Raw genomic sequence first — 25,239 nt, 5'->3', positions numbered from 1 at the left:
CTTTGATTGTGGAACTGAGGTTTTCAAGGCTACTGTGAAGCTGGAGAGGGGAAGGGATCAGAAGAGAGCAAGTTAAAATGACACCATCCTCCCTACTCTTACCAAGATTTGGTTCTTTTCCTTGGGTTGTTGCAAACCTTTTGTTAATTTCCAGAGTTTTGGAAAAGTTGACTTTCACAATTTTGCTGATTCATTGCTTCTCTGGAGAAGCAGATTTTCGGAGGTCCTTACTCTCACATGCAATAGCTTTGGTTCTGCTTCCACTGAAAAGCATATGCTTGCCTTCCTTCCTCAAAGGAAGGAAGTAGTCATCCGTGTTCCAGGCTCCCCTCACCCCTACCCCTTTCCAGACTATCTGGGTAAACCACTAGACATTGGCCAAGAATCAAGATTGATCCATCCCTTCACCATCTCTTTGTCCAGGCAAAGTGGATAGTCAGATATACTCCTTCAAGTTTTGCCCAGGTAAGGATTCCTCAACATTTTTTTTTCACAGATGCTTTAGAGTGAATCAGTAATATTTCTGTTTGACTTGTGCCACAATATTTTGTAGACCATCTGTAAACCAGGCTTGAGTATTGTCTTCATCAAATGGTCACAGGAAAGTTCCACGAGGCTGTAGGTATAGATTAAGAGAGAAACGGTAATGCAACAAGAGTGATTGCTATGGGAGTCTAAGCCAGTACAATGTACTAGTGCTTTCAGGGCCTGGTTAAGCTCAGTCTTGGATAAGCCATTTTCATTCGATGAAGGATTAATGCCCACCTTAATGGTTGGTGGGTCAGACAATAATGAAAATTTAATGATGAGAAGCTCAGACAACATGGTCACTTGATAACCCCTGGTTAGGTGTTCAGCCTCTACTTGGGCATGATAGTAAGCCAACAACTATTTCTCAAAATTAGGATAATTATAGGCAGAAGAAGACAAGGCATTACTCTGAATTCTATACGCATCTGCCCTTGAACTCGCCAACTAGGGTTTACCAGGTGTCCCACTGTTGTTTAATTGCAAAGTCATGTCTGACTCTTTTGTGACCCTATGGACTATAGCCTGCCAGGCTCCTCTGTCCATGAGATTTCCCAGGCAAGAATACTAGAGTGGGTTGCCATTTCCTTCTCCAGGGGATCTTCCCGAGCCAGGGATCAAACCCATGTCTCCTACATTGGCAGGTGGATTGTTTATCACTGAGCCACCTGGGAAGGCCAGATGTCCCATTAAGCATCCCTATTTGCCACTGAATATCAGGTACCTGGTGAAATGTTTGAAGAATGTTGGACCCTTAAAGCAAGTAGCAAGTGGTAGTCCGGTGGTTAAGACTTTGCCTTCCAATGCAAGGGCTGCATGTTTGATCCCTGGTCAGAGAGCTAAGATCCCGTAAGCATCAGGGCCAAAAAAACAAAGTGTAAAGCAGAAGCAATATTATAAGAAATTCAATAAAGACTTTAAAAAGAATGGTTCACATTAAACTTTAAAAAGATAAAGCAAGTAGCTAGGTGTCTTTCATTAACCCTGGTAGAGACCAACCTATGTAATCAACACCCTGGGTTGGCAAGCTATGGCCTACAAGCCCAATCTGGTCACATCTATTTGTTTAAATATCATCTATGACTATTTTTATGCTACACACCTGGAGGTTTGAGTGTTTGTGACAAAGACCAGATGGCCCACAAAGCCTGAACTATTACCTGACTCTTTACAGGACTTGTTTGCTGGTCCCTAGCCTCTACCACTGGCTCCTTTATCCTCTGAATTCCACGTAGGTTCTGTCCTGGGAGCATGGCAGAGGCTGAAAGGAAGGAGGAGAGGGAGCTGGGGGTTTCATTCCTTTTGTTTCATCTCTTCGCTGTCTCAAGTTCAGGACTAAAAGTCTCAGGTCGTCTTGGGGCCCCTCTCCAATCAGCCATTTCTGCCTCTGGGTTCTGGTAATGTCACCCCATCCTGCCCCTTCTGGTCCAAGGATGACACCTCCTCCCTGCTGTCCTTAACCTGGGGCCCTGGGCTCTCTCTTGTGGTTTCTGAACCTCTGCCTGTCCTTACGCAATGGCCCTTTATTAAACTCTCCTTAATTTAAGGATACCTTCTGCTCCTGGAACTCTGACTGACGCAGCAGATTTACAGTACTCCCTTTATAGACAAATATGTAACTCTGTTGTCCTAATTTTATAGAAGAAAGAAGATACTGAAAATAATTTTATAAAAATGGTACCAGTAGATATCTGTGCTTTGTGAAATTATCAAAGATTTTTATTATATTCTTTTTGCTTTTCCTTGAGTTTATATGGTGACGATAGATTACTTTTGTGCTAAGGAAAATATTAAATAATATAATCAAGAAAAAAAAAAGCCCAAACTCTTTGACTTGGAGCAAACCCCACTGTGTCCTAAAGCTCAGCGATCTGTGATGCCTTTTCTGGGAGGTCGTGTGGAGGATGGAGCGGCCACTGCCTTAGAATCTGCAGGCTCACCTGCTCTCAGCCTGCAGTGACGGAGATGCACACGGGTACAGTCCTGTGTGAAGGAAAGCTGCGTGGCGCAAACTAGCCTGGAGCTACGACTCCCCTCCTGGCCCTCCCCACCATCTATACAGAATAAAGAGCTTTCTCCCCCGAAGAAAGGAAGGGACGTGAAGATTGATTCCGTTCAGCTCCCAGCCGATCCCAGTCTCCGGCTGGTTTCAGGAACTCCTTACCCCAGTTGTTGAAAGCTAACTAATCAAAAATAATCATGAGGAAAAACAGACCCCCTCAAAACGTTGCATCTCTGCATATGTATGTTTTCTGCATATACCTACTCTCTTCCTGACTTAGCGCAGTAGCTGGCTAATCTGACTGCTGCCCCTTCTCGCCTCATTAAAGGTGATCGTTCCTGTAAAGTTCCGGTCTCGTTCTTTTCCGAACCTCGGCTTCTCTAGCTCCCTTACCTTACAATGTGGGTGTGCATGGCACATACACACGCATACACCACGTGGATGCACACCCCCACATACATCACCACACACTCCAGATACACGCTGTATACATATACACCCCACACTGTATATGCATACATGCCACATACACACACACACACAGCTATACACCACATACATACCACACCACAAACACCATATGCACACACCCCACACACATACTATATATACATACACACCACACACACACTATATAGCACACACCCCACATAGACACACACACACACTTAAACATACACCCCTCCCACACACACCACATACACACCACCGCCACACACACCCCACATACAAACACCCCACAAACACACACACCATGTACACACACACCACACTCTCACAGCCACCACTTTCACACACAAAGGACAGTTGTGTCGGCCCAGTGTACCTTTACTTCAGGGGCTGCCACGTGTCCTGTCCGGTGTGACTAGTGTCTGCCATGCCTGCAGCTGATCGTCCTGGATTAGTGTTAAGCCGAAGAAGCAGGATAATACTCTATTTGCAGAGTCCTTTCTCTGTGTAGCTTCCTCTTCGAGTATTCTACACTGAAAATTCTGTTTCCACCTCCCTAAACTCTGGCATTTTTCTCCTCAACTCAGAGAGCTTGCCTGGTTCTATTTCAGCTCTCCATTCCTACACTGTGGTTTGGAAATTGCCTCAGGGCAGAAAGATGGGGCAATCCTAGGTTATTCTTCCTTTGTTTCTTCTAGAGATTGTGGTCCTGAACTGCCTGTTGTCCGATATCTGAAAATACGTGTGTCCTATGTCCCTTTCTCCTCCCAAGTTTTCTAGTTGTTTATTACAGGAGGGTCATTCTGGACTTTGTCACTCCCTTACCCTGATGGGCACACACAAGTTTGGAATACCTGCCTGCCCGGATGAATGGATAGCATACAGAGTAGTGGACGACGATTTGTGAGCAGGATCAAAAGATCTGCACCTTGGGGTGTGACTAAGGCCAGCAGACTCAGGGAATCTTGGGCAGGAGCTGAATTGTGAGATAGCTTAAAGAAAGGCATCTGCTCCTCCAGGAAAGAGAGGTGGCCCAACATAGTCTTTCTTAAAAATATTTCCTTTATTTGTTTATTTGGCTGTGCCAGGTCTTGGTTGCACCAAATGGGATCTAGTTCCCTGAGCAAGGATTGAACGTGGGCCTTCTGCATTGGCAGTGCAGAGTCATAGCCACTGGGCCACCAGGGACGTCCCAGCCCAACTCAGACTTGACTGTGGTTTTGTGTTGCAGAAACAGCTTCTGAATTGGGCCCTGAGGGACCTGCATTCTATCCTTAGCTTTGCTACAAGCCAGCACTTTGAATGGTGCATGGAGCATTGTGATCCACTTTAACCAATGAAATGGTTATGAAATGTTAGTGAAACCCATGAGTCACTTCCAGGTGGCATCTTTAAAGGCCATGTGACATTTGTCACATTCTTCTTTTTACTATATAATCATGTATCTAGAAGCTAGTGACCCAAGTTGGACATGTAGCATGAATAAGAAATGAATTTTTTTGCTGGGTTGAAATCTGGGAATTGTTTATCAGCCAAGCATAGCCAATCACATGTGAACTCACGTAAACACTGTTCATGTATTATTCAATTATGATTACAATTTAACACCTCCTACAATCTCTGAGTCGTAATCATTATTGTGGATGAGGAGACCAAGGCACGAGGGGTTATGTAACTTTTCTGAATTCACAGTGTTGGTAAGTGGAGGAGATGAGTCAAGAATTCAACGCCAGGGAGTGGTCTCCAACACCCACTGCTCAACAGTACAGTCAACAAGGGTGAGGCAGAGGGAGAAAGGTACCGAGGACCTGGTGATGATGGTGGGGGTCCAGAGGGGCAGCGCCGTGCGGGGCGGTTTTTTACAGTCTGTTGCCGTGTTTGGTTTCATTTAATCGCTTCATCCTTTCTCTTACAAGCTTAGAGAGGGTCTGGACGTGTCCCTGAATCTGCTTTTGACATTTTGTGTTTCATGCCCGTGACGTTGTGGGGATTTTTAATTGTTGGTTGCTTTTTCAGAATAAATGAAGAAATTATATTCAAAGGGATTCCTGCGTGCCACATGGAAAGCCTTTGATGATGTCTTGGCATTTGAGGAAATGAGCTTCTAAATGAATAAATAGCTATTGAATGTGATTGGACAGAATTTAAATGGCAACAAGGAAGGACCAAGAATAGCTATTCAGGTCTCTCCTGGCTCTCTTGTAATCCTTTGAATACTTAAGTGGATTTTCTGCCTATTCCCGCCGCCTCTTTTTTTCCTTCTTTTTCCCTTTTTTGGAGTATAGTTGATTTACAATGTTGTGTTAGTTTCTGGTGTACAGCGAAGTGATTCCGTTATACATCTGTGTGTGTGTGTGTGTGTATATATATACACACACACACACATATATATTTTCAGATCCTTTTCCATCATGGTTTATCACAGGATATTGCATATAGTTTCCCTGTGCTCTACAGTAGGCCCTTGTTGTTTATCTCTTTTATATAAAGTAGTGTGTATCTGTCAGATGTCTTTCAGTACCTCCAGTAGTTTGAATGGAGCAAGCTCATCAAGTCTACTCATGAATCATGATGTCAGTAGAGGGCATGGAGTCAGCTGAGGAGAAGGACCCAGGGAGGCCCCGGGAGTAGAGGGGGGCCGGAAGTGGAAGCCATCAGTGTCAGCGGCTTGTCCAGGCCCTGGCCTCAGGGATACCCCTCCTCTGAGCCCTCCTGGCACCCAGGTTGGTGCCAGTCATCCTGTATCAAAGATGCACTAATTGCTCATGTCCGCTACTTTCTCAGTCCTTTCTCTGTCTCTAAGTTAACCCACAGCCCCGTATGGACACGTTCTATACGTATCTTTGATACATTTCCTAAGGTAGAACCCAATATGTGGAAAACAATGACTGTTTATTAATTGTGGTTAACCAGGAAATGGGGATTTGTTGAGAAGGAGGGTGGGAAATGCATTATCCATCTCTTTCTGGAGGAGAAACTTGCCAGCATCACCACCCCAAAGAAAGCTCTAGAAAAGCCTGTTGGTCAAAGAAAGCTGTGTGTTAGACATACTCCAGCCTTGATAGCATCTTAGTAGTACCTCAGAGGGGACCTCAGGGAGGATATTTATTGCACTTTGCATCTGGGTTTGATGATTTTAAGGAGAGTCTTACAAGGCAGAGAACTAATTGGTATCAGACAGAACTTATGACATAGTACTTTATGGAATATTGAGGTGAAGGTTTTGAGGTGCATATATTGGTGCATAAGCTGGTAGGTTTTTTTCTGTTTGTTTTTAAAATTATTTATTTATTTGTTTGTTTTTGGCTGTGCTGGATCTTCGTTGCTGCACAGGCTTTTTCTAGTCGCAATGAGAGGGCTTCTCACTGCAGTGACTTCTCTTATTGTGGAGCACAGGCTCCAGGGTGCATGGGCTTCCGTAGCTATGGCACGTGGGCTTAGTTGCTCCACAGCACATGGGATCTTTCTGGATCAGGGATCGAACCCATGGCTCCTGCAGTGGCAGATGGATTCTTTACCACTGAGCCACCAGGGAAGCCCTAAGCAAGTAGTTTTAAAAGTAAACTGTTTCATTGCTTTAGAGACTTATCTTCTAGGTGTAAGTATTTCTTAGATCAAGTAGCCAAATGTTTTCCTGCCTGATCCCAGTGTTGTTAAGCACTGAGGAAAAAAAAAAAAAAAGAAGTATGTTTGTACATAAATATTCCACAGTGAAGTTGTTAAGGAAGAGTGCTCAGTCCCAGAACTGTTTAGCACAAAGCCTAGAAAGTTGGTTGGTTTTGGTTCTTGGGGTAGACAGAGAACCTGGCCAGTATGGCAGAAAGTGAAGAAGAACTAAAGAGCCTCTTGATGAAAGTGAAAGAGGAGAGTGAAAAAGTTGGCTTAAAGCTCAACGTTCAGAAAACTAAGATCATGGCATCTGGTCCCATCACTTCATGGGAAATAGATGGGGAAACAGTGGAAACAGTGTCAGACTTTATTTTGGGGGGCTCCAAAATCACTGCAGATGGTGACTGCAGCCATGAAATTAAAAGATGCTTACTCCTTGGAAGGAAAGTTATGACCAACCTAGACAGCATATTAAAAAGCAGAGACATTACTTTGTCAACAAAGGTCCATCTAGTCAAGGCTATGGTTTTTCCAGTGATCATGTATGGATGTGAGAGTTGGACTATAAAGAAAGCTCAGTGCTGAAAAATAGATGGTTTTGAACTGTGGTGTTGGAGAAGACTTGAGAGTCCCTTGGACTGCAAGGAGATCCAACCAGTCCATCCTAAGGGAAATTGGTCCTGGGTGTTCATTGGACGGACTGATGTTAAAGCTGAAACTCCAGTATTTTGGCCACCTGATGTGAAGAGCTGACTCATTTGAAAAGACCCTGATGCTGGGAAGGATTGGGGGCAGGAGGAGAAGGGGACAACAGAGGATGAGATGGTTAGATGGCATCACCGACTCAATGGACATGAGTTTGGATAAACTCCTGGAGTTGATGATGGGCTTGGAGGCCTGGTGTGCTGCGGTTCATGGGGTTGCAAAGAGTTGGACACGACTGAGTGACTGAACTGAACTGAAACCTCAGCTGTTAGCAAACAGCTGATGTCTTTTCTCTAATCTTTCTCACAGTGAGGATTTGCACCCTTCACATGGTACCAATCATCAAAGTTTGACCTGAATTGTTCAAGTCCACTGGGATTGAGGTAAGATGATACTAAAATCCTCTGTCAAAGAAGACGTAGTTTTCTGCTTTTCACAATTACTGAGGTTTTCACAGTGCCAATGAGTCGAGTATCTTTCAATGGTTGAAGTAGTCTATTTTGTTTCTAGTCCACAGAAATAAGTTGACATTTGCATTTGTGGTAATTCCTTTTAAAAATGGATTGACCCTGCATGGTTGTATAAATGGTTCTTAGCAACATGGTGATATGTCCCAAAGGAGTTAATGTGATTGCTCCTTCATCTTGAGTAAATCAGTTTCTGCTCCCTACATGTAGAGAAATAAAGACCTCTTTCCTAGAGAATACAGTGAGGATAGTGGATTATTTTGCTTTTTGACCTATTGGCCATGGCATTGTAGCCCAAAGATGGCATGAAATGAAGCTGAAAATCATCTGCTTAAATGTTAATAATTTTATGCACTAGTGATTTGTGAAATGCAGGAACAATAAGAAAGCATTCCTGAGCCTGTAGAAAGATAAATTATACAGTCAGCATCTGGAATTTAAATGATATGTTTTCCTGTTTGGATGCAAATAACAGTTAATGGTGACAAGGGCATCACAATCCTAATGTAATTTCTCCTCTGGAAATATGTCTTGAAAATCATGAAGCTGTTTTCAGTTCAAAAGATAACTTAAAAGAATTAAGTTAAAGGATAACCAAACCCAAAACAAAACAAACTCAGAGAGAATTGTTTTCTTTGAAAAAGCCACATCTTGTTCTCTTCCCTATTTGTCCTTAAGTTTCTTAGGAATATCGGTGTTTTCTCTGCATAATAATTGAAATTGTCATCATCATCATTATGTTACTTGTTGAGTGAATACCATGAGATGGGCACGGTGCTAGACTCTTTAATTTCATGTCAGTAACTCTATGAAGCAGGTATTATTACCCCATTTTACAGGTGATAAATTTGAAGGTTAGAGAGATGGTGTCATTTTCATAGCACATTGTCTCCCTCAAAGACTCATGAGTCTTTCAAAGTTAGAGACAGGATGCAACTCAGAAACCATCCTTTGTTTACAGACAAGGACATGAAGGCATAGAGAGGGGAAATGACCTGAAGTAGAATCTTACTGTGGGTTGTACATCGTGGTGGACCTTGTGATTGGATGTTCACCATCCACTCTAGCTCAACATTGGTAATTCCTCCCCCCTCATCCATTATTGATTCAGGAATGGATGGTTACAGCCAGTGAAGTGTGAGGGTAAGTGTGCTAGAGGGCTTTCAGGAAGAATTTCATCAGTCCCTAAAGAACTCCGAGGAGAGAAGGTAGTCATCTTTCCATTAGCCCAAGAATGATGTCAACCCCAGGCTGGTAGAGTAGAGGAGTAGCAGGCCCTTGTGTTCCTGATGACCTTGATGGACCTCTGATTCAATTAAATTTGAAGTTCATCCAACCTCTAGACTCTATAGTTATTCTAAAGGTCTAGGGACTTCCCTGGTGGTCCAGTGGTTAAGACTGCATTCTCAATGTAGGGAGCCCAAGTTTGATCCCTGGTCAGGGAACTAGATCCTACATGCTGAAACTAAGATCTGGCACAGTTAAATCAATCAATCAGTCAATCAAATAAAGGTCTATATGGTTGTATTGTTATAATAAGTATATAGTAATAATAAATTCCCTCGTTACTTAATTCAGTTTGAATCAGAATTTCTACTTGCAGCCAGAAGGATATAAACATTTAACTTGGAGTTACCCACCTTCCTCTCTAGCTCTGCAATCTCTGTTTTAGATACACACCAAGCTCAGTGAATTCAATGAGGAGAAAAGCAAATTATTTTATATGTAAGTTATAACAAAGAATTTGGGAAATGAAGAAGCACAATGTAGAGATACAGAATAAGATATACATTGATCCTGAGGCCATGGATGGAGTAGATGAAGTTTCAGACTGGAAGATTGCTTGGAGATGGTTTCTCAGATATCATTTTTGTTTTTAATTGAAGTATAGGTGATTTGGTGGCTCAGACCATAAAGAATCTGCCTGTGATGCAGGAGACCCAGGTTCATTCCCTGGGTCAGGAAGACCCCTTGGAGAAGGAAATGGCAACCCACTCCAATATTCTTGCCTGGAGAATCCTGTGGACAGAGGAGCCTGGCGAGCTACAGTCCATGGTGTCGGAAAAAGTCAGACATGACTGAGCGATCAACACTATAGATGATTTACAGTGTTGTGTTAATTTCTGCTCTACGGTATATTGACTGAGTTATATGCATATATACAGTCTTTTTTTAATATTCTTCTACATTATGATTTATCCCATGAGATTAGATATAGTTTCCTGTGCTATGCAGTTGGGCCTTGTTGTTTATCCATGCTATATATAATGTTGCATCTATGAACCCCAAATTCCCAGTCCATTCATCCTCCTCCCCCCACCTTGGCAACCCAAAGTCTGTTTTCTATGTCTGTGAGTCTGTTTCTATTTTGCAGGTAAGTTACTTTGTGTCATAGTTTAGATTCTACATGTAAGTGATAGCATATGGTATTTGTCTTTCTCTTTCTGACTTACTTCACTTGGTATGATAACCTGCAGTTGCATCTATGTTGCTGCAAATGGCATATCTCTTTCTTCTTTATGGCTGAGTAGTATTCCATTGTATATATGTACCACATCTTTTTCATTCATTCATCTCAAATACTAATTTTGAATAGAATCTCGAACACGGGAGTTGATCCATATCAGTACACTAGAATTTTAAAATGAAAACTAAGCTTCTAGTGCCATAATCATTTTTGTACTTTGACTCCACTAAGTGAATAACAAAGGTATGGATATTTGTGCATCTGCAGGCAAGATATTGTTGAGGTATTTAGACTTGACCTGGGACTTCCCTGGTGGTCCAGTGGTTAAGAATCGCAATGCAGGGAGCCTGGGTTCAATCTTTAGTCAGGGATCTAGACCCCTCATACCACAACAAAGATCCTGCATGCCTCAACTAAGACCCAGCACAGCCAACTAGATAAATAAATATTAATAAATAAAAATAAATATTAGACGTGACCCACTCATTTATATTTTAGAACTTTGAGACCTGTAGAGACATACATATTCATTTGCTTCTTTTTGTCTCTCCAAACATGGCCTTTTCACACCAGAATAAAGTGTTTGAGTTTTGTCTGAGAAATATTGAATTCTTCTCCCATATCTGCCTCACTTTCACCTGCTTCCCAAGAGGTCAGAAGTTTCCAACTAGAACAAGTATACCCACCAACTCACCTCCACCTGATGAGGAATCCAGGAGCAAGTGAGATTAGGGCTGGGGTTACCCTTTGGTGGGCCACTTAACAGTGTTTTCTTGCATTGCCCAGTCTGGCTTTTCATGTTCTTGAGACCATGAGCTCAAGAACAAAGAGACTGTGTAGGCTGTATTTAAGTTTAAACACATCAGTGCCCCTTTTTTCAGGAGGAGCAAACTTCCTAGTCTGCTGGACTCCAGCACACCCACGTGATTTGCTCTGGCCAGTAGAATATGCATAGAAGTGACACGTGTCACTTCTGAGCAGAAGCTTTAAGGGCCAGTGTGTCAGTTGCCATGTTTACGTTCCCTTGCCTCCAAGATTATGGAAATGGTGATGGGGCCTCATCAGCCTGGGTTCCTGAGCAATTATGATGAACAAAACTGTAGCCAGCCCACTTTTAGCAGGCTGGATGAGTGGAAAAGGAACTTTGTTGTTTTAAGCCACAGAAATTTTTGACAGTATCTGTTACTACAGCAAACCTAGCAAATCCTGACTGATACGGTGACAGGCAGCAGGGTGCGCAGTTATGCAACGTGGTTGTTATTACTCACTGGAAGTGATTAACTTACAGGTGGCACTTACACTGAATATGACCAATTTTTTTAAACAAATCATTCTTTTTTAAAAAAGATAAATGTGATTTATTTGGCCATGCCAGGTCTTCGTTGTTGCATGCGGGATCTTCAGTTGCAGCATGCAGGAGCTTTTAGCTGTGGCATGTGAACTCCCAGTTGTGTTGTGTGAGACCTAATTCCCTGACCAGGGATTGAACCCAGGCCCCCTGCATTGGGGCACAGAGTCTTAGCCACTGGGCCGCCAGGAAGTCCCAATACAGCCAATTTTTAAGATATTGTTTGCAATTTTGAAAGGCAAGATAAAAGAAAAGATGTGAAAAAGATGTTAGTCCTGAGAAGAAGACCTGAAAGACTGAGAAAATGGGAACATAGTCCAGTCACAGAAAAAATTGAGTTATAATTTGTGTACATCTTGGTTCATGAATTTTAAACCTTTTGCCACAGCATTTATTGGTGAAAAGTTTCTAATGAGGCAGAGGTTCTGAACTCTTTGTGGCCACAGAAAACCAACATGCAAAGAGAAGATCTTGGCATCTATTCTCATTAATTTACCTTAGAAGGTTCCTATTTTATTTCTAGCCTCTTTTCCCCATTGTGGTGGTGGTGGTTTAGTCCCTAAGTCATGTCTGACTCTTTGCGACCCCCTGGACTGTAGCCCACCAGGATCCTCTGTCCTTGGCATTCTCCAGGCAAGAATATTGGAGTGGGTTGCCATTTTCTTTTCCAGCATCCCCCTTGTAGGGGGACTTTGATACTAAATATATATACTCTGTACATACGCAAATATTGGGTTCATGTGTCCCACTGCTGATTCTTACACAAAAGGTTTGATTCAATCCTCAGTATTTGGGGTGAATAATTTAAAAAACCTGACCCTCATTCTTAGAGCATCTTCTATAGACTAGAGGCTTCTATAGACTATGATTTATTACCTAGTAAGTGATTTCACTTTAAGACTCCAGTTCCTTATAGGCAAAATGGGAATCCTATTAACTGTCCCATCACATTATAGTTTTGTTATAAATGGTAAATTCTACATGCATGATTATTATTTTCCATTGACTACCTTGTACGTTATGGCTACTGTTAACCACCTGTATAACGCTTGCTATTTGCAAAGCTAATTAATCCATATTATTTATTAAATTTTCTCAGCAAAATGCATTTCCTATAGTTAAGGGTAGAGATGTGGGGAGAATAATTGCAACTCTCCTCTGCTTTTATCTCTTCTCTTTTCCTTCTCCTCTCTTATAAGGAGGTCTGTGCTTCTCTTGTGATCAGGAGCAATGGAATTTGAAAGCAGATCAAATTCATTTATGTGGAAAAGGATGAGATTGGGAGGGGTAGCCTGAGAAGATGGGAAACCCAGCAGGAGTAGGGAGAGTCGAGAGAAGAAGCTTGAGAAAGAGAGGAGGAAAACAGGAGGAGAAAAAGGTGTCATGATGGGTAGCTTTGGAGAGATATGAAAAACAATTATTTTCCAGAAGTTCTACTGTGCTGTGCTGTGTAAATCCCTTGTCTCCAGCTTCTCAAGACACATTTCGACAGTTTGCCTAGTTCTAAGAAAATATGCTGTTGGTATTTTTATTCTCATCGCGTTACATTACATTACATACAGAGATTTGCTTTGGGAGAACTGACAGTCCTTCCATACAAAAACAGTGCATGCATATTCATGTCTTCAACTTTTCTTTTTCATGCGTATCTCAGTTTAAGTTTCCTTCAACACAGTTTGCCTGTTTTTTGTTAATTTGAATCAATTCTGTCGAAATTTATTTCTATTTATTTTATATTTTTGTTGCTTTTGCAAAGGGTATCTTTTATTCTACAACATTTTCAAACAGCTTGCTGTTTTTCTATTGGTCTATTTTTTGAGTTATTATTGTACACTCAACCACTATTATTGAAATCATGATTTGGTTGATTCTCTTAGACTTTTTAGGTATATAATCATATTATCTGCAAATAATGGTAATTTTATTGCCTCCTAATTTTTTAAATACATTTAATTTTGTTCTCTTAGACAACTGCTTTTGGTTAGTACCTCTGTAACAATGTTAAATAACGTGGTGTTAGTGTAGGTCATAGACCTGTTCCCTACTTTATTGAAAATAGTTTGTAGTGTTTCTCTAATGCTACTTCTTGGATTCAGATGTACATCTATCAATAGCCGTGTTTATCTCTATTGTTAAGTATTCATCTGTCTGTTTCTATGGAAATTAGCGTAGCTAACTATCCTTCTTGTCTGGGTCTTTCTTGGTTTTAGCATTGAAAGTACAATGTCTTGGGAAACTCTGTTTATAGACAAATCATGATTGGACACTTGAACTAAAATCAAGAATGAATGTGAATCATATCTGATCATTTTCAGCATCTGTGTGGATACCTTATAATTTTTCAAGTAGACTGATTAATATAATTGATTGATTGTGTTTATATGTTTTTACAGTACAGAGCTCCCTTTTTCCTCTTGGTATGAACTCCAACAACTAATCTTATGCTCTTTCTCTAGCTGATTGCTGGATTCTATTTGTAATATTTTATGTTAGCTATTTTTGTCAATAGTCACAAGCAAGACCAGTCAGTCTGTGGTTGTATGTTTTATCTTTGCTGGATTTAGGTACCAATATTGTGGTGATTTCATAAAAAGAATTTAGGATCTTCAATTCCTTTTCTAGATTCTGTAGCAATTTAAATAGCATTGGCTTTTCTATCCCTTAAAGTTTTGGTAGGTTTTCCTTGTAAAACCATCTGGACTTGGTGTTTTTGTGATGGGTAGCTATTTTTTCTAGTGCCTCCCCAACCAACAGTAATTGGTCTGTTTAAACTATCTATTGCTTTGGGGTTCAATTTTAGTAACATGTTTCATTGGACAATCCTCCATTCAGGTTTTCAAATTATTTCGTGGTCAGGTTTTAAAAATATCTGAATAGAATCGAAAAAATTAGTTTCTTATGATTTTTTTAGTTTACACTATATATCTGCATATTTTTCCATTTTCTGTTTTTATGCTTCATACCCTTATCTCTTAACTTAGCATGTGGTTTTCAATTTGGAGGTTTTTTTCTCCCCCCCGCAACAAATGTCTGTCTGTCTCTTTCCCTTATCTATATGTCTCTCTGTATACTTTTTATATTTTTCTATTATATAATTAATTGATTTCTGTTTTTATTTATTAATGATTTCCTTTTGCTTTATTTAGTTTTAGTTTTCCCTATCTTTTAACTCCTTGAGAATATCTGTGTAATTTATTTTTCTCATCCATTATTATTTGTAACATAAGTGCTTAAGATAATGAATTTTGGGGACTTCCTTGGCAGTCCAATGGTTAAGACTTCATTTTCCAAGGCAAGGGGTGTGGGTTTGATCCCTGGTCAAGGAGCTAAGTTCCTACATGCCTTGTGCCCAAAATACCAAAACATAAAACAGAAACAATATTGTAACATAATCAATAAAGACTTTAAAAATAATCTGCATCAAAAAATCTTTAAAAAAGATTATGAAATTTCTTTGAGAATTCTTTAGCTGTTGCCCATAGATTCTGTCATACAGTGTTTTCAAAGCCTTTGTTGCTCATCTCTAGTGTAATCTCATCGTAATCAAAGAATGTTATCCATATAATTTCCACTTTAGGGTCTTGGCACTATTACTTGCATTCCCGTGCAGAATCCAGGCAGCTTCCCAGGCAGCTCACATACCCAATCCCTGATCCAAAGAAATGACTGTTCATTTTGTCCCTCAGGCTTTGCCGCTCTGTGCTTTCAGCATCTCCCAGAACTCTGTTCAATTTTCTCTGCATTTGGTAACTGTTCCTCATACAGAGTGATTCAGAGTGATTCTGTCAGAAGTGGAGTTTGCATTGGGTCTTTCATTATCCTTGTTGTTTTGAGTAATTTCCAAGGTCAAGGGGGTGAGAAACTTCTTTATTCTTCCATCTTACAAATGGCAGTCTTGGGCATGTTACTCTTGATGTTCAGCAGAGGACAAAGTCATCTGGGGAAGTCACACTTGTGCCCCCCAGCATCCCATCCACTAGACTCTGAGGTCTCTGCCGAGCCTGGTAGACACTCTTTCAGTGAGTGTTCACTCTGAGCTCAGACAAACCAGACTCTGCTCTCTCAGCTGTTTCTCCAAACTAGCTGCTTTCTCTTCCTTTCCCGACATTTCTTCTCACTCCTCAGCTTCTGGGGAGGGGGTAATTGAGCTGAATCCTGTGAGAACATTCTAGAAAAGGAGGGAAATGTGCAAAGGGCTGGAGATGAGAGAGAGCCAGGATGTCTGGGGAACTGAAGACGGCTAGAGTGACCAGCTCATAGAGGGTAAGGAGGCTAAGGGGGAGGGGTGGCTAGAAATGCAGGGGCGTGTAAGCCATGGTAGGAAGTTGGGATTTTTTGAAATTAATTTTTATTGGAGTATACTTGCTTTACAATGTTATGTTAGTTTCTGCTGTACAGCAAAGTGAATCAGCTATATGTACAACCACATCTCCTCTTTTTTTGGATTTCCTTCCCATTGAGTAAGGAGCTGTATATAACAGGTTCTCATCAGTCCTCTGTTTTATACATGGTGGAGTGTATATGTTAATCTCAATCTCCCAATTCATCCCTCTCTTTCTTTCCCCCTTGGTGCCCATGCCTTTTTTTTCTCCATGTCTGTATCTCTATTTCTACTTTGCAAATAAGAACGTCTGTGAAATTTTTCTAGATTTCCACATACATGTGTTAATATATGATCTTTGTTTTTCTCTTTCTGACTTACTTCACTCTGTATGAAAGCCTCTACGTCCATCCACGTATCTGCAAATGGTCCAGTTACTTTCCTTTGTATGTCTGAGTAGTATTCCAGTGTGTCTGTGTACCACATCTTCGTTATCCGTTCATCTGCCGATGGACATTTAGGTTGCTTCCATGTTCTAGCTATTGTAAATAATGTTGCAAAGAACATTAGGGTACATGTGTCTTTTTTGAATTACGGTTTTGTCAGGATATATGCCAAGGAGTAGGATTGCTGGATCATATTTTAGTTTTACTTTTATCTTTTTAAAAAAAGTAAAAAAGAGCCTCCATACTGTTCTCTGCAGTGACTGGATCAATGTATATTCCCACCAACAGTGTAGGAGGATTCACTTTTCTCCACACTGTCTTCAGGAAGTCAGGATTTTATTCTTTTTTTAAGTTGAAGTATAGGTGATAAGTTACAGGTGTACAGTATAGTGATTCACAATTTTTAGAGCTTATGCTCCTTTATTATTTATTGTATTATTTTTAAGTTATTCTTCCTGGTTATCTGTACCTGCTATACACCACGGACTTTAGTAACTTTATAAAGAACTGGCCCACCAAGGGAATTTAAAATCCCATAGCAGAGAATTTTTTTAGGGTTGGAGGAGTGAGTGCCTCTTGAGATCACAAGAAGTGGATATTATTCCAAAGGGTGGTCCTGCCTGGGGATACCCCTCTTTGCCCACAGACCAAGGGATGTGCACTATTCTTAAGTAACTCTGGTGTTCAGTCATATGGGCTATCGGGGACCCATGTGCTGTCAGGGAGCCTTCTCCTGCCCATTCCTGGTGCCCAGCAGGCGTGGTAATGAGCGTCGTGTTCAGATTACACACCCCGTGTAGGGGCAGCTAGCTGCTGAGGGTGACATGCACACGTTGGTCTCTCCTTTCCCTTCTGCTTATTAACACCTTTCAATCAGTAAATGTCACGGACATAGAAATACGTATGAGCTACTTGTCGCCAGTTCCCTACAACATGATGGTGGCCTACCCCAGTGGGCCAGGGGTTAGCCTCTAGTCTAAGGGCTTCTCTTTCCCTGTTTTCCGCCCACAGACCCCACAGCAGCAGCTGGTCCTGCTGGGAGCATCCTCTGACAACTCTATCCCTTCGATGCCTCCACCAGCCCCTGCACTCGCCCGACTCCTGCCCCCTCATTGCTGTCCCATTCTCTGTCTGCCTCTAGCGTGTTTCTCCCTGGCGGGCCTCTGTCCTCTGCTCTCTTTCCTTCTCAGGCTCCACATTCTGTCTGCGTGGCCTGTCCTTGTACATGGCAGGACATCCCCCGGGTTCTGAGGACGTCTGTGTCTGTTCTGCCCCCTCAGCCCTTTGTCGGACAGCTGCCCCAGTCACCCCCTACTCCCAGCAGGACCCAGTCAACAGGCTGAGAGCAGAACACATCTGCCACCCTCCCATCAGCTCCGCGTGCAGCCAACTGGGGAGATGGCCCCGCCAGCCACAGTATCACCCAAAACCTAGGCTTGTCCTCAATGCCAGCCTCTCCTGGACCTCACACCTCTTCAGCCGCAAACCCCATCAATCCCACCCCACAACCTCCCCTCCATTCCCTTCCATCCACCCTCCTCCTGCCATCACCACCCCAGTGACCAAACATCAGGCTTCTCTGGGCCCATAAACACCTGCAAGCTCATCTTCTGGCTCCAGTCTTTGCATGCCCCCCCTACTCTGTCCTCCACCCAGTGTTGGGGTATCTTTCAAAAACGGCCTCTTGCCCCCGCTGTCACCCCTCCCTCACAACAGATTAAAGGCTGACGACCCGACGGGCAGAGGGATGCTGTGCACCCACTGTGATTAGATGGTGACCAGAGGCCCTCTGTTCTCCCTCTTCGACTGTGTGCGCACTCGGTCGCTTCAGTCGTGTGCGATTCTTTGTGACCCTATGGACTGTAGCCTGCTAGGATCCTCTGTCCGTGGGGATTCTCCAGGCAAGAATACTGGAGGGGGTTGCCATGCCCTCCTCCAGGGGGTCTTCCCAACCCAGGGATTGAACCCGCATCACCTGTGTCTCCTGCAGTGGCAGGCAGCTTCTTTACTGCTAGTGCTGCCTGGGAAGCCTTCTGACTGTGTGTTAACTTCTGGCAGGGACCCAGCTCTAGGGAGCACAGCGCGGAACAAACTCAGGTCAATCCTTTTTCTGACACGGGGACAGAATGAGAGCCAGAAGAAGAATGACCTTAGCGTGGAACAAACTCAGGTCAATCCTTTTTCTGACACGGGGACAGAATGAGAGCCAGAAGAAGAATGACCTTGAGTTACAAAAGAAAACATGATAAACCTAACACACTTGAGATTCCAAGGGCAGCACTGGTTGTTTTCACATCTTTGTCTTCACTAGATGGGGATACCCTCCAAGTCCCTATCTATGTAGCCCTTGGGCTCAACTCAGGGTCTGGACCGTCCTAGGTGGTCAGTGCATTTTACAGAATTTTAATGCATGCCTCAGACCTCACTGCTCACAGTGTCAGTGAGAGAATCTCTGAGAACAACCTTCTGCTCTTTCAGAGAAATTTGGGTTAATACTGACAGAGGCAGCTAGGAACAAAAGCAGGAGAGGGAGGAGTGTGATGGGGGGCGGAGAAAGAGAGAGAGAATATGCATGAGCTGGGCTTCTCTGGTGTAAGACCTGCGGAATATTATTCAAGCAGCTCAGCTGGGAGCATGGCCGGGACACTTCTCAGTGGGTTGGCTCTCGGGTTGGCAGGCGAGAATTTGGCTGAGGCTGAGCGGGCTCGCTCACATTGTTTATTCCTCTGCATTGTGTGGGGAGGAAATCACCCTTGGCTGTGAACTGCAGCAGCAGCCCTGGCTGATCCTAATGTGCCTGAGCATCACCTAGGGTGGCCTCGCCAGCTGCCAGGGGGCTCCCCAGGCTCAGCAGCCCCCTCCCACCTGGTCAAGCAAGGACAGCCTGGCCCCCACCTTCCTCAGGAACTCACCCTGCCCACCCTCTAGGCAGTGGTGGGAGGCAGGAGGGCTGGATCATTTGTGTTCATTCTCAGAGAGCCTTCCTGCGTGGCTTCTAGGTTTCCTAGGAGTCATAGCTTTTTGCTCATAATCCAGAGATTAATGCAGGGAGCCTTGCTCCATAGCTTAATTTTTGTCTTTGTAAGCTGGTGGATTTATTTCAAAGTTTGTCACCTTCCCAAACCTGAAAGTAGCATCACTGGCCTTTCCCATGGTTTGTTCTATTTGTTCTTCGGTTGACTTTTAATTACAGTGTAGAAGGTTTGCAACATGTAAGGAACATAATTTTAAAATACCAGGTTCCAGGGACTTCCCTGGCCGTCCAATGGTTAAGACTCTGTGCGTCCGGTACAGGGGACAAGGTTTGATCCCTGGTTAGGGAACTAAGATCCCACATGCCTCACAGTGTGGCCAAAAAAGGAAAAAAATAGATTCCTGGCTGTGGCAAGGTTCTAGAAGAACATGAGGGACCTGAAATATGACTATGGTCCCTTTTGGAAAATGTGATCTGTCTCACTCGTCTGCAGTTTCCCACCCAGCTCGATAAACTCCATAGACACTGTTCTTTGGAGAAGACAACGGCAACCTACTCCAGGACTCTTGCCTGGAGAATCCCAGGGATGGGGGAGCCTGGTGGGCTGCCCTCTGTGGGGTCGCACAGAGTCGGACACGACTGAAGCGACTTAGCAGCAGCAGCAGCACACTGTTCTTTAAACTCTGTTAAATGTCTTTTGAAGGCATGTGCTATGGTCTGAGGGTCTGTGTCCACCCCCCACCCCCATTCATGTGTTGAAAACCTGATGCCCAAGGTGAGGGTCTGGAGTTGGGTCTTTGGGCAGCAAAGCCCTCATGAATGGGATTAGTGACCTTATGACAGAGACCTCAGAATAATCCCTGGTCTCTTCCTTTAGGGGTGGATACAGTGAGAAGGTTGTGACTCAGAAGAGGGACCTCAGCTGACCAGGCTGGCACCCTGGTCTCAGATATCCAGGTTCCAGAACTGTGGAAATGCATTTCCATTGCTTTCGTGTTAGGCTAGGAATTCCTAGGCTGTGGAATTTAGTTTATACCAGTCTGAATGGACTGTCAGTATCTGTAGCCATACGACAATCCTGTAGGTTACGGCTCACAATCCCCACTTAGAGGGCCAGTAAGTGGCAGGACAAGGATTTCAGAGCATCTTCTTCTCTCCCATCACTGCTCCCAATGTGCTGGTTCAAATCTCACTTCCCCTTTTCGAACCGATGTCCTGAACAGATTCCAAAGCTTCACAACCAACAACTGTTAGTGACACAATGGTTATTCTGCTTCAGCATCTGCAACCCAGGCTTTGCTGTTGGTGTTCAGGTGCTCAGTCACGTCTGACTCTGTGACCCCATGAACTGCAGCACACCAGGCTTCCCTGTCCTTCACTATCTCCCAGAATTTGTTCAAACTTATGTCCGTTGGGTTGATGAAGCCATCAAACTATCTCCTCCTCTGTTGTCCCCTTCTCCTCCTGCCTTCAATCTTTCCCAGCATCAGGGTCTTTTCCAATGAGTCAGCTCTTCGCATCAGGTGGCCAAAGTATTGGAGTTTCAGCTTCAACATCAGTCCTTCCAATGAACACCCAGGACTGATCTCCTTTAGGGTGGACTGGTTGGATCTCCTTGCAGTCCAAGGGACTCTCAAGAGTCTTCTCCAACACCACAGTTCAAAGCATCAATTCTTTGGTGCCCAGCCTTCTTTATGATCCAATTCTCACTTCCATACAAAACTAATGGAAAAACCATAGCTTTGACTATACAGACCTTTGTCAGCAAAGTGATATCTCTGCTTTTTACTCTAAGTTTGTCATAGCTTTTTTCCAGCTAGTCTTATTTGTAGTTAAAACCCCCATCTCCTACCTACTGTTAAGACTTCATCTTATCTCCCTTTCCCCTATCTCAACTAAAGTTGGGATGTGAGGCTCCTGCAATAGAGAAGGCATGGGGCTCTCAGCCATCCCTCTCTGATAGCATCAAGGGCTCCTGGCCTCCTTAATCAATAAAAATTGATCGGAGACCAGGCAAGAAATCCAGGCAAGGCTTTACTGGGGCCTTTGCTGCAGCAGGGCTGGGCGAGGGGTGAGAAAAACAACAGGTTCTCTTGATCACTCACTCCCCAAGGTGGGGAAGCCGGGGGGTTGAGCTGGTTTCTTACACAAGACGAAGGTAGAGGTGTGTCCAGAGGTCTGGCTGGAGGGTGGCTTAGGTGTTTTGCCCATCCCTCTGGTGCTGTCAAGTGCAAGAGGCATACACAGTACCCTGCTTTTGCTCCCAGCTCTTCAGAAGTGGTGGTTGAGCAATTTGGTCCTTTTGTATCTTTTGTCCAGACTTTGCCCCACTGCACATGCAGGCAGTTATTTTTAGTCCCATGCAGTTTCTTTGTATTTTGTTGCTTGAGGAGACATTTGTCCAGCTGCAAGCACTGCAGCCAAGTGTCCCAAGTCCCAGCCTGTCTAGTCTGCCCCGCGCTTCCAGCTTCAGAGTCTCGGCGAGTCCCACTGGGAGGAGGGACTGGGACCGTGGCCCCGTGTCTTGTTTACTGGCTGGCCCTAGTGCTAGGAGAGGCCCCCAGCCTCCCCCTGGTGCCCGGTGGTCTGTGTTGAGGGTGAGCAGCTCTCCTTGGGATGCCGTTCACTCTATCCTACCCGCCTGACAAAGAACCTTCGGAGAGGGCAGTTGCATCTTTTCTTCATCACCGACAGGAGGAGTTTGGACTCGAATCCTCTCTGGGTGGGTGGTGGCCTTGGGCAACTGAAAATGCCCACACAGACTCTGGGTTTCTGTCTCCTTTTCACACGTCGATGACGTTCATGTGAAGTCACGAACTTCCACAGCCTCTTCTGCGCCATCCAGTGGCCTTGAGGAACAGTGGGGGTGGGATGAACGTGGCTCACGCCTTGTCCAGACACACCACACCATCTCCCTACTTTCCACACTGGCCACCCTCAACCTGAGCCCTCCCCAGGCAAGGAGACTGGTCACTCGGCCCATCTCCTGCGGACCCTGCCAGCATCACCCGGGAGCTCCTTCCCTCCCTTTGCCTTGGCAGTAGGGATCCAAGGTAGGTGTGGGTGTCTACAGCCCAGTGGGCATCCGGCCGACAAGTGTGGTGTGTGCCCGAGGCCCTACCTCACCCCCTGGGGGTCTGCAGGGCCCTCGTTTGACTTGGGGTGCAAGGGGAACCAGTTCAAGGGCCTGGAGGAGTTTCCTGCTCTTTTTAGACTTTTGCCAAGGAATGGAGTTCTTACTTTTCTTTCTTTCCAGTTTTATCTTGGATCTCAACTCTGGGGCCATAGGAAGCTTCCCACTCAACACCTGGCTGCAGTCATAAAACAGCTGCTGTGGCCTCACATCCGTCCTCCACACTGTACTAAGTAGGACACCAGACACTGAGGGAAAGCGGCCTCGCTCTGAGTGAGCAAACTCAGGTCAGGTGACCGCCTGGAGCCAATCATGGGGCTGCAGAAGTGTCATACGCTGATTAGCTGAAGTCTATGGGGCTCACCCTGGAGCTGGGATGAGATTCTTCTTTTTTTTACATTTTATTGTCATTGTTGTTTAGTTGCTAAGTCATGTTTGACTCTTTGCGACCCCATGGACTGTAGTCCACCAGGCTCCTCTGTCCATGGGATTTCCCAGGCAAGAACACAGGAGTGGGGTGCCATTTCCTTCTCCAGGGAATCTTCCCAGACCAGTGATTGAACCTGCATTTCCTGCATTGGCAGGTGGTTTTCTTGCCACTGAGATACCAGTTCAGTTCAGTTCAGTTGCTCAGTCCTGTCTGACTCTTTGCAACCCCATGGACTACAGCATGCCAGGCCTCCCTGTCCATTACCAACTCCCAGAGCTTGCCCAGACTCATGTCAATCAGGTCGGTTTTGCCATCTAACCATCTCATCCTCTGTCGTCCCCTTCTTCTCCTGCCTTCAATCTTTCCCAGCATCAAGGTCTTTTGCAATGAGTCAGCTCTTCACATCAGGTGGCCAAAGTATTGGAGCTTCAGCTTCAGCATCAGTCCTTCCAATGAATATTCAGGACTGATTTCCTTTAGGATGGACTGATTGTATCTCCTTGCAGTCCAAGGGACTCTCAAGAGTCTTCTCTAACACCACAGTTCAAAAGCATCAGTTTTTTGGCACTCAGCTTTCTTTATAGTCCAACTCTCACATCCATACATGACTACTGGAAAAAACGTAGCCTTGACTAGATGGACCTTTGTTGGCAAAGTAATGTCGCTGCTTTTTAATATGCTGTTCAGGTTGATCATAGCTTTTCTTCCAAGAAGCAAGAGTATTTTAATTTCATGGCTTCAGTCACCATCTGCAGTGATTTTGGAGCCCAAGAAAATAAAGTCACTGTTTCTGTTGTTTCCCCATCTATTTGCCATGAAGTGATGGGACCGGATGCCATGATCTTAGTTTTCTGAATGTTGAGTTTTAAACCAGCTTTTTCACTCTTCTCTTTCACTTTCATCAAGAGGCTCTTTAGTTCTTCTTCACTTTCTGCCATAAGGGTGGTGTCATCTGCATATCTGAGGTTGCTGATATTTCTCCCCACAATCTTGATGTCAGCTTGTGCTTCATCCAGCCTAGCATTTTGCATCATGTACTCTGCATGTAAGTTAAATAAGCAGGGTGACAATATACAGCCTTGTATATTGACATACTCCTTTCCCAATTTGGAACCAGTCTGTTGTTCCATGTTCAGTTCTAACTGTTGCTTTTTGACCTGCACACAAATTTCTCAGAAAACAGGTAAGGTGGTCTGGTATTCCCATCTCTTGAAGAATTTTCCAATTTGTTGTGATCCACATAGCCAAATGCTTTGGCATAGTCAATAAAGCAGAGGTAGATGTTTTTCTGCAATTTTCTTGGTTTTTTGATGATCCAGTGGATGTTGGCAATTTGATCTCTGGCTCCTCTGCCTTTTCTAAATCCAGCTTGAACATCTGGAAGTTCTCAGTTTATGTACTGTTGAAGCCTGGCTTGGAGAATTTTGAGCATTACTTTGCTAACGTGTGAGATGAGTGCAATTGTGCAGAAGTTTGAACATTCTTTGGCCTTGCCTTTCTTTGGGATTGGAATGAAAACAGACCTTTTCCAGTCCTGTGGCCATTGCCAAGTTCTCCAAATTTGCTGGCATGCTGAGTGTAGCACTTTAACAGCATCATCTTTTAGGATTTGAAATAGCTCAACTGGAATTCCATCACCTCCACTAGCTTTGTTAATAGTGATGCTTCCTAAGGCCAACCTGACTTCAGACTCCAGAATGTCTGGTTCTAGGTGAGTGATAACACCATCGTGATTATCTGGGTCATGAAGATCTTTTTTGTATAGTTCTTCTGTGTATTCTTGCCACCTCTTCTTAATATCTTCTGCTTCTATTTGGGCCATACCATTTCTGTCCTTTATTGAGCCCATTTTTGCATGAAATGTTCCCTTGGTATCTCTGATTTTCTTGAAGAGATCTCTAGTCTTTCCCATTCTATTGTTTTCCTCTATTTCTTTGCACTGATCACTGAGGGAGGCTTTCTTATCTCTCCTTGCTATTCTTTGGAACTCTGCATTCAAATGGGTATATCTTTCCTTTTCTCCTTTGCCTTTAGCTTCTAGGGAAGCCCTTCAATGAAGTATAATTGCTTTACAATGCTGTGTTAGTTTCTGCTGTACAACAGCGTGAATCAGCTATATGCATACATATATCCCCTCCCTCTTGAATCTTCCACCCTGCCCTCATGCCACCCCTCTAGGGCATCACAGAGCACTGAGCTTGGCTCCCTGTGCTATACAGCAGCTTCCCACTAGTTATCTCTTTCACACATGGTAGTGTATATATGTCAATCCCAATCTTCCAATTCATCTCACCCTCCCCTTCCCCCACTGTGTCCACATATCTGTTCCCTGTCTCTGTCTCTATTCCTCACCTGAATG

General features: G+C 43.8%; 1 protein-coding gene across 2 annotated transcripts in view; it reads left to right on the top strand.

The window, feature by feature from the left end:
• Positions 1-25,239, top strand: part of GADL1 (glutamate decarboxylase like 1) — a 647,456-nt gene that overhangs the window by 27,660 nt on the left and 594,557 nt on the right. For both annotated transcript variants that reach the window (XR_014064519.1, XM_081527025.1), the window contains exon 2: positions 7,604-7,677. The gene's annotated coding sequence lies outside the window, so the exon portion shown is untranslated. The remainder of the gene's footprint in view (positions 1-7,603; positions 7,678-25,239) is intronic.

The sequence above is a fragment of the Giraffa tippelskirchi genome, chromosome 9 (genome assembly GCF_054371585.1).
Source record: "Giraffa tippelskirchi isolate mGirTip1 chromosome 9, T2T-mGirTip1v1.2.pri, whole genome shotgun sequence".
Classification (NCBI taxonomy): domain Eukaryota; kingdom Metazoa; phylum Chordata; class Mammalia; order Artiodactyla; family Giraffidae; genus Giraffa; species Giraffa tippelskirchi.
The sequence above is the reverse complement of the archived record's forward strand: the minus strand, read 5'-3'. Positions and strand labels throughout refer to the sequence as shown.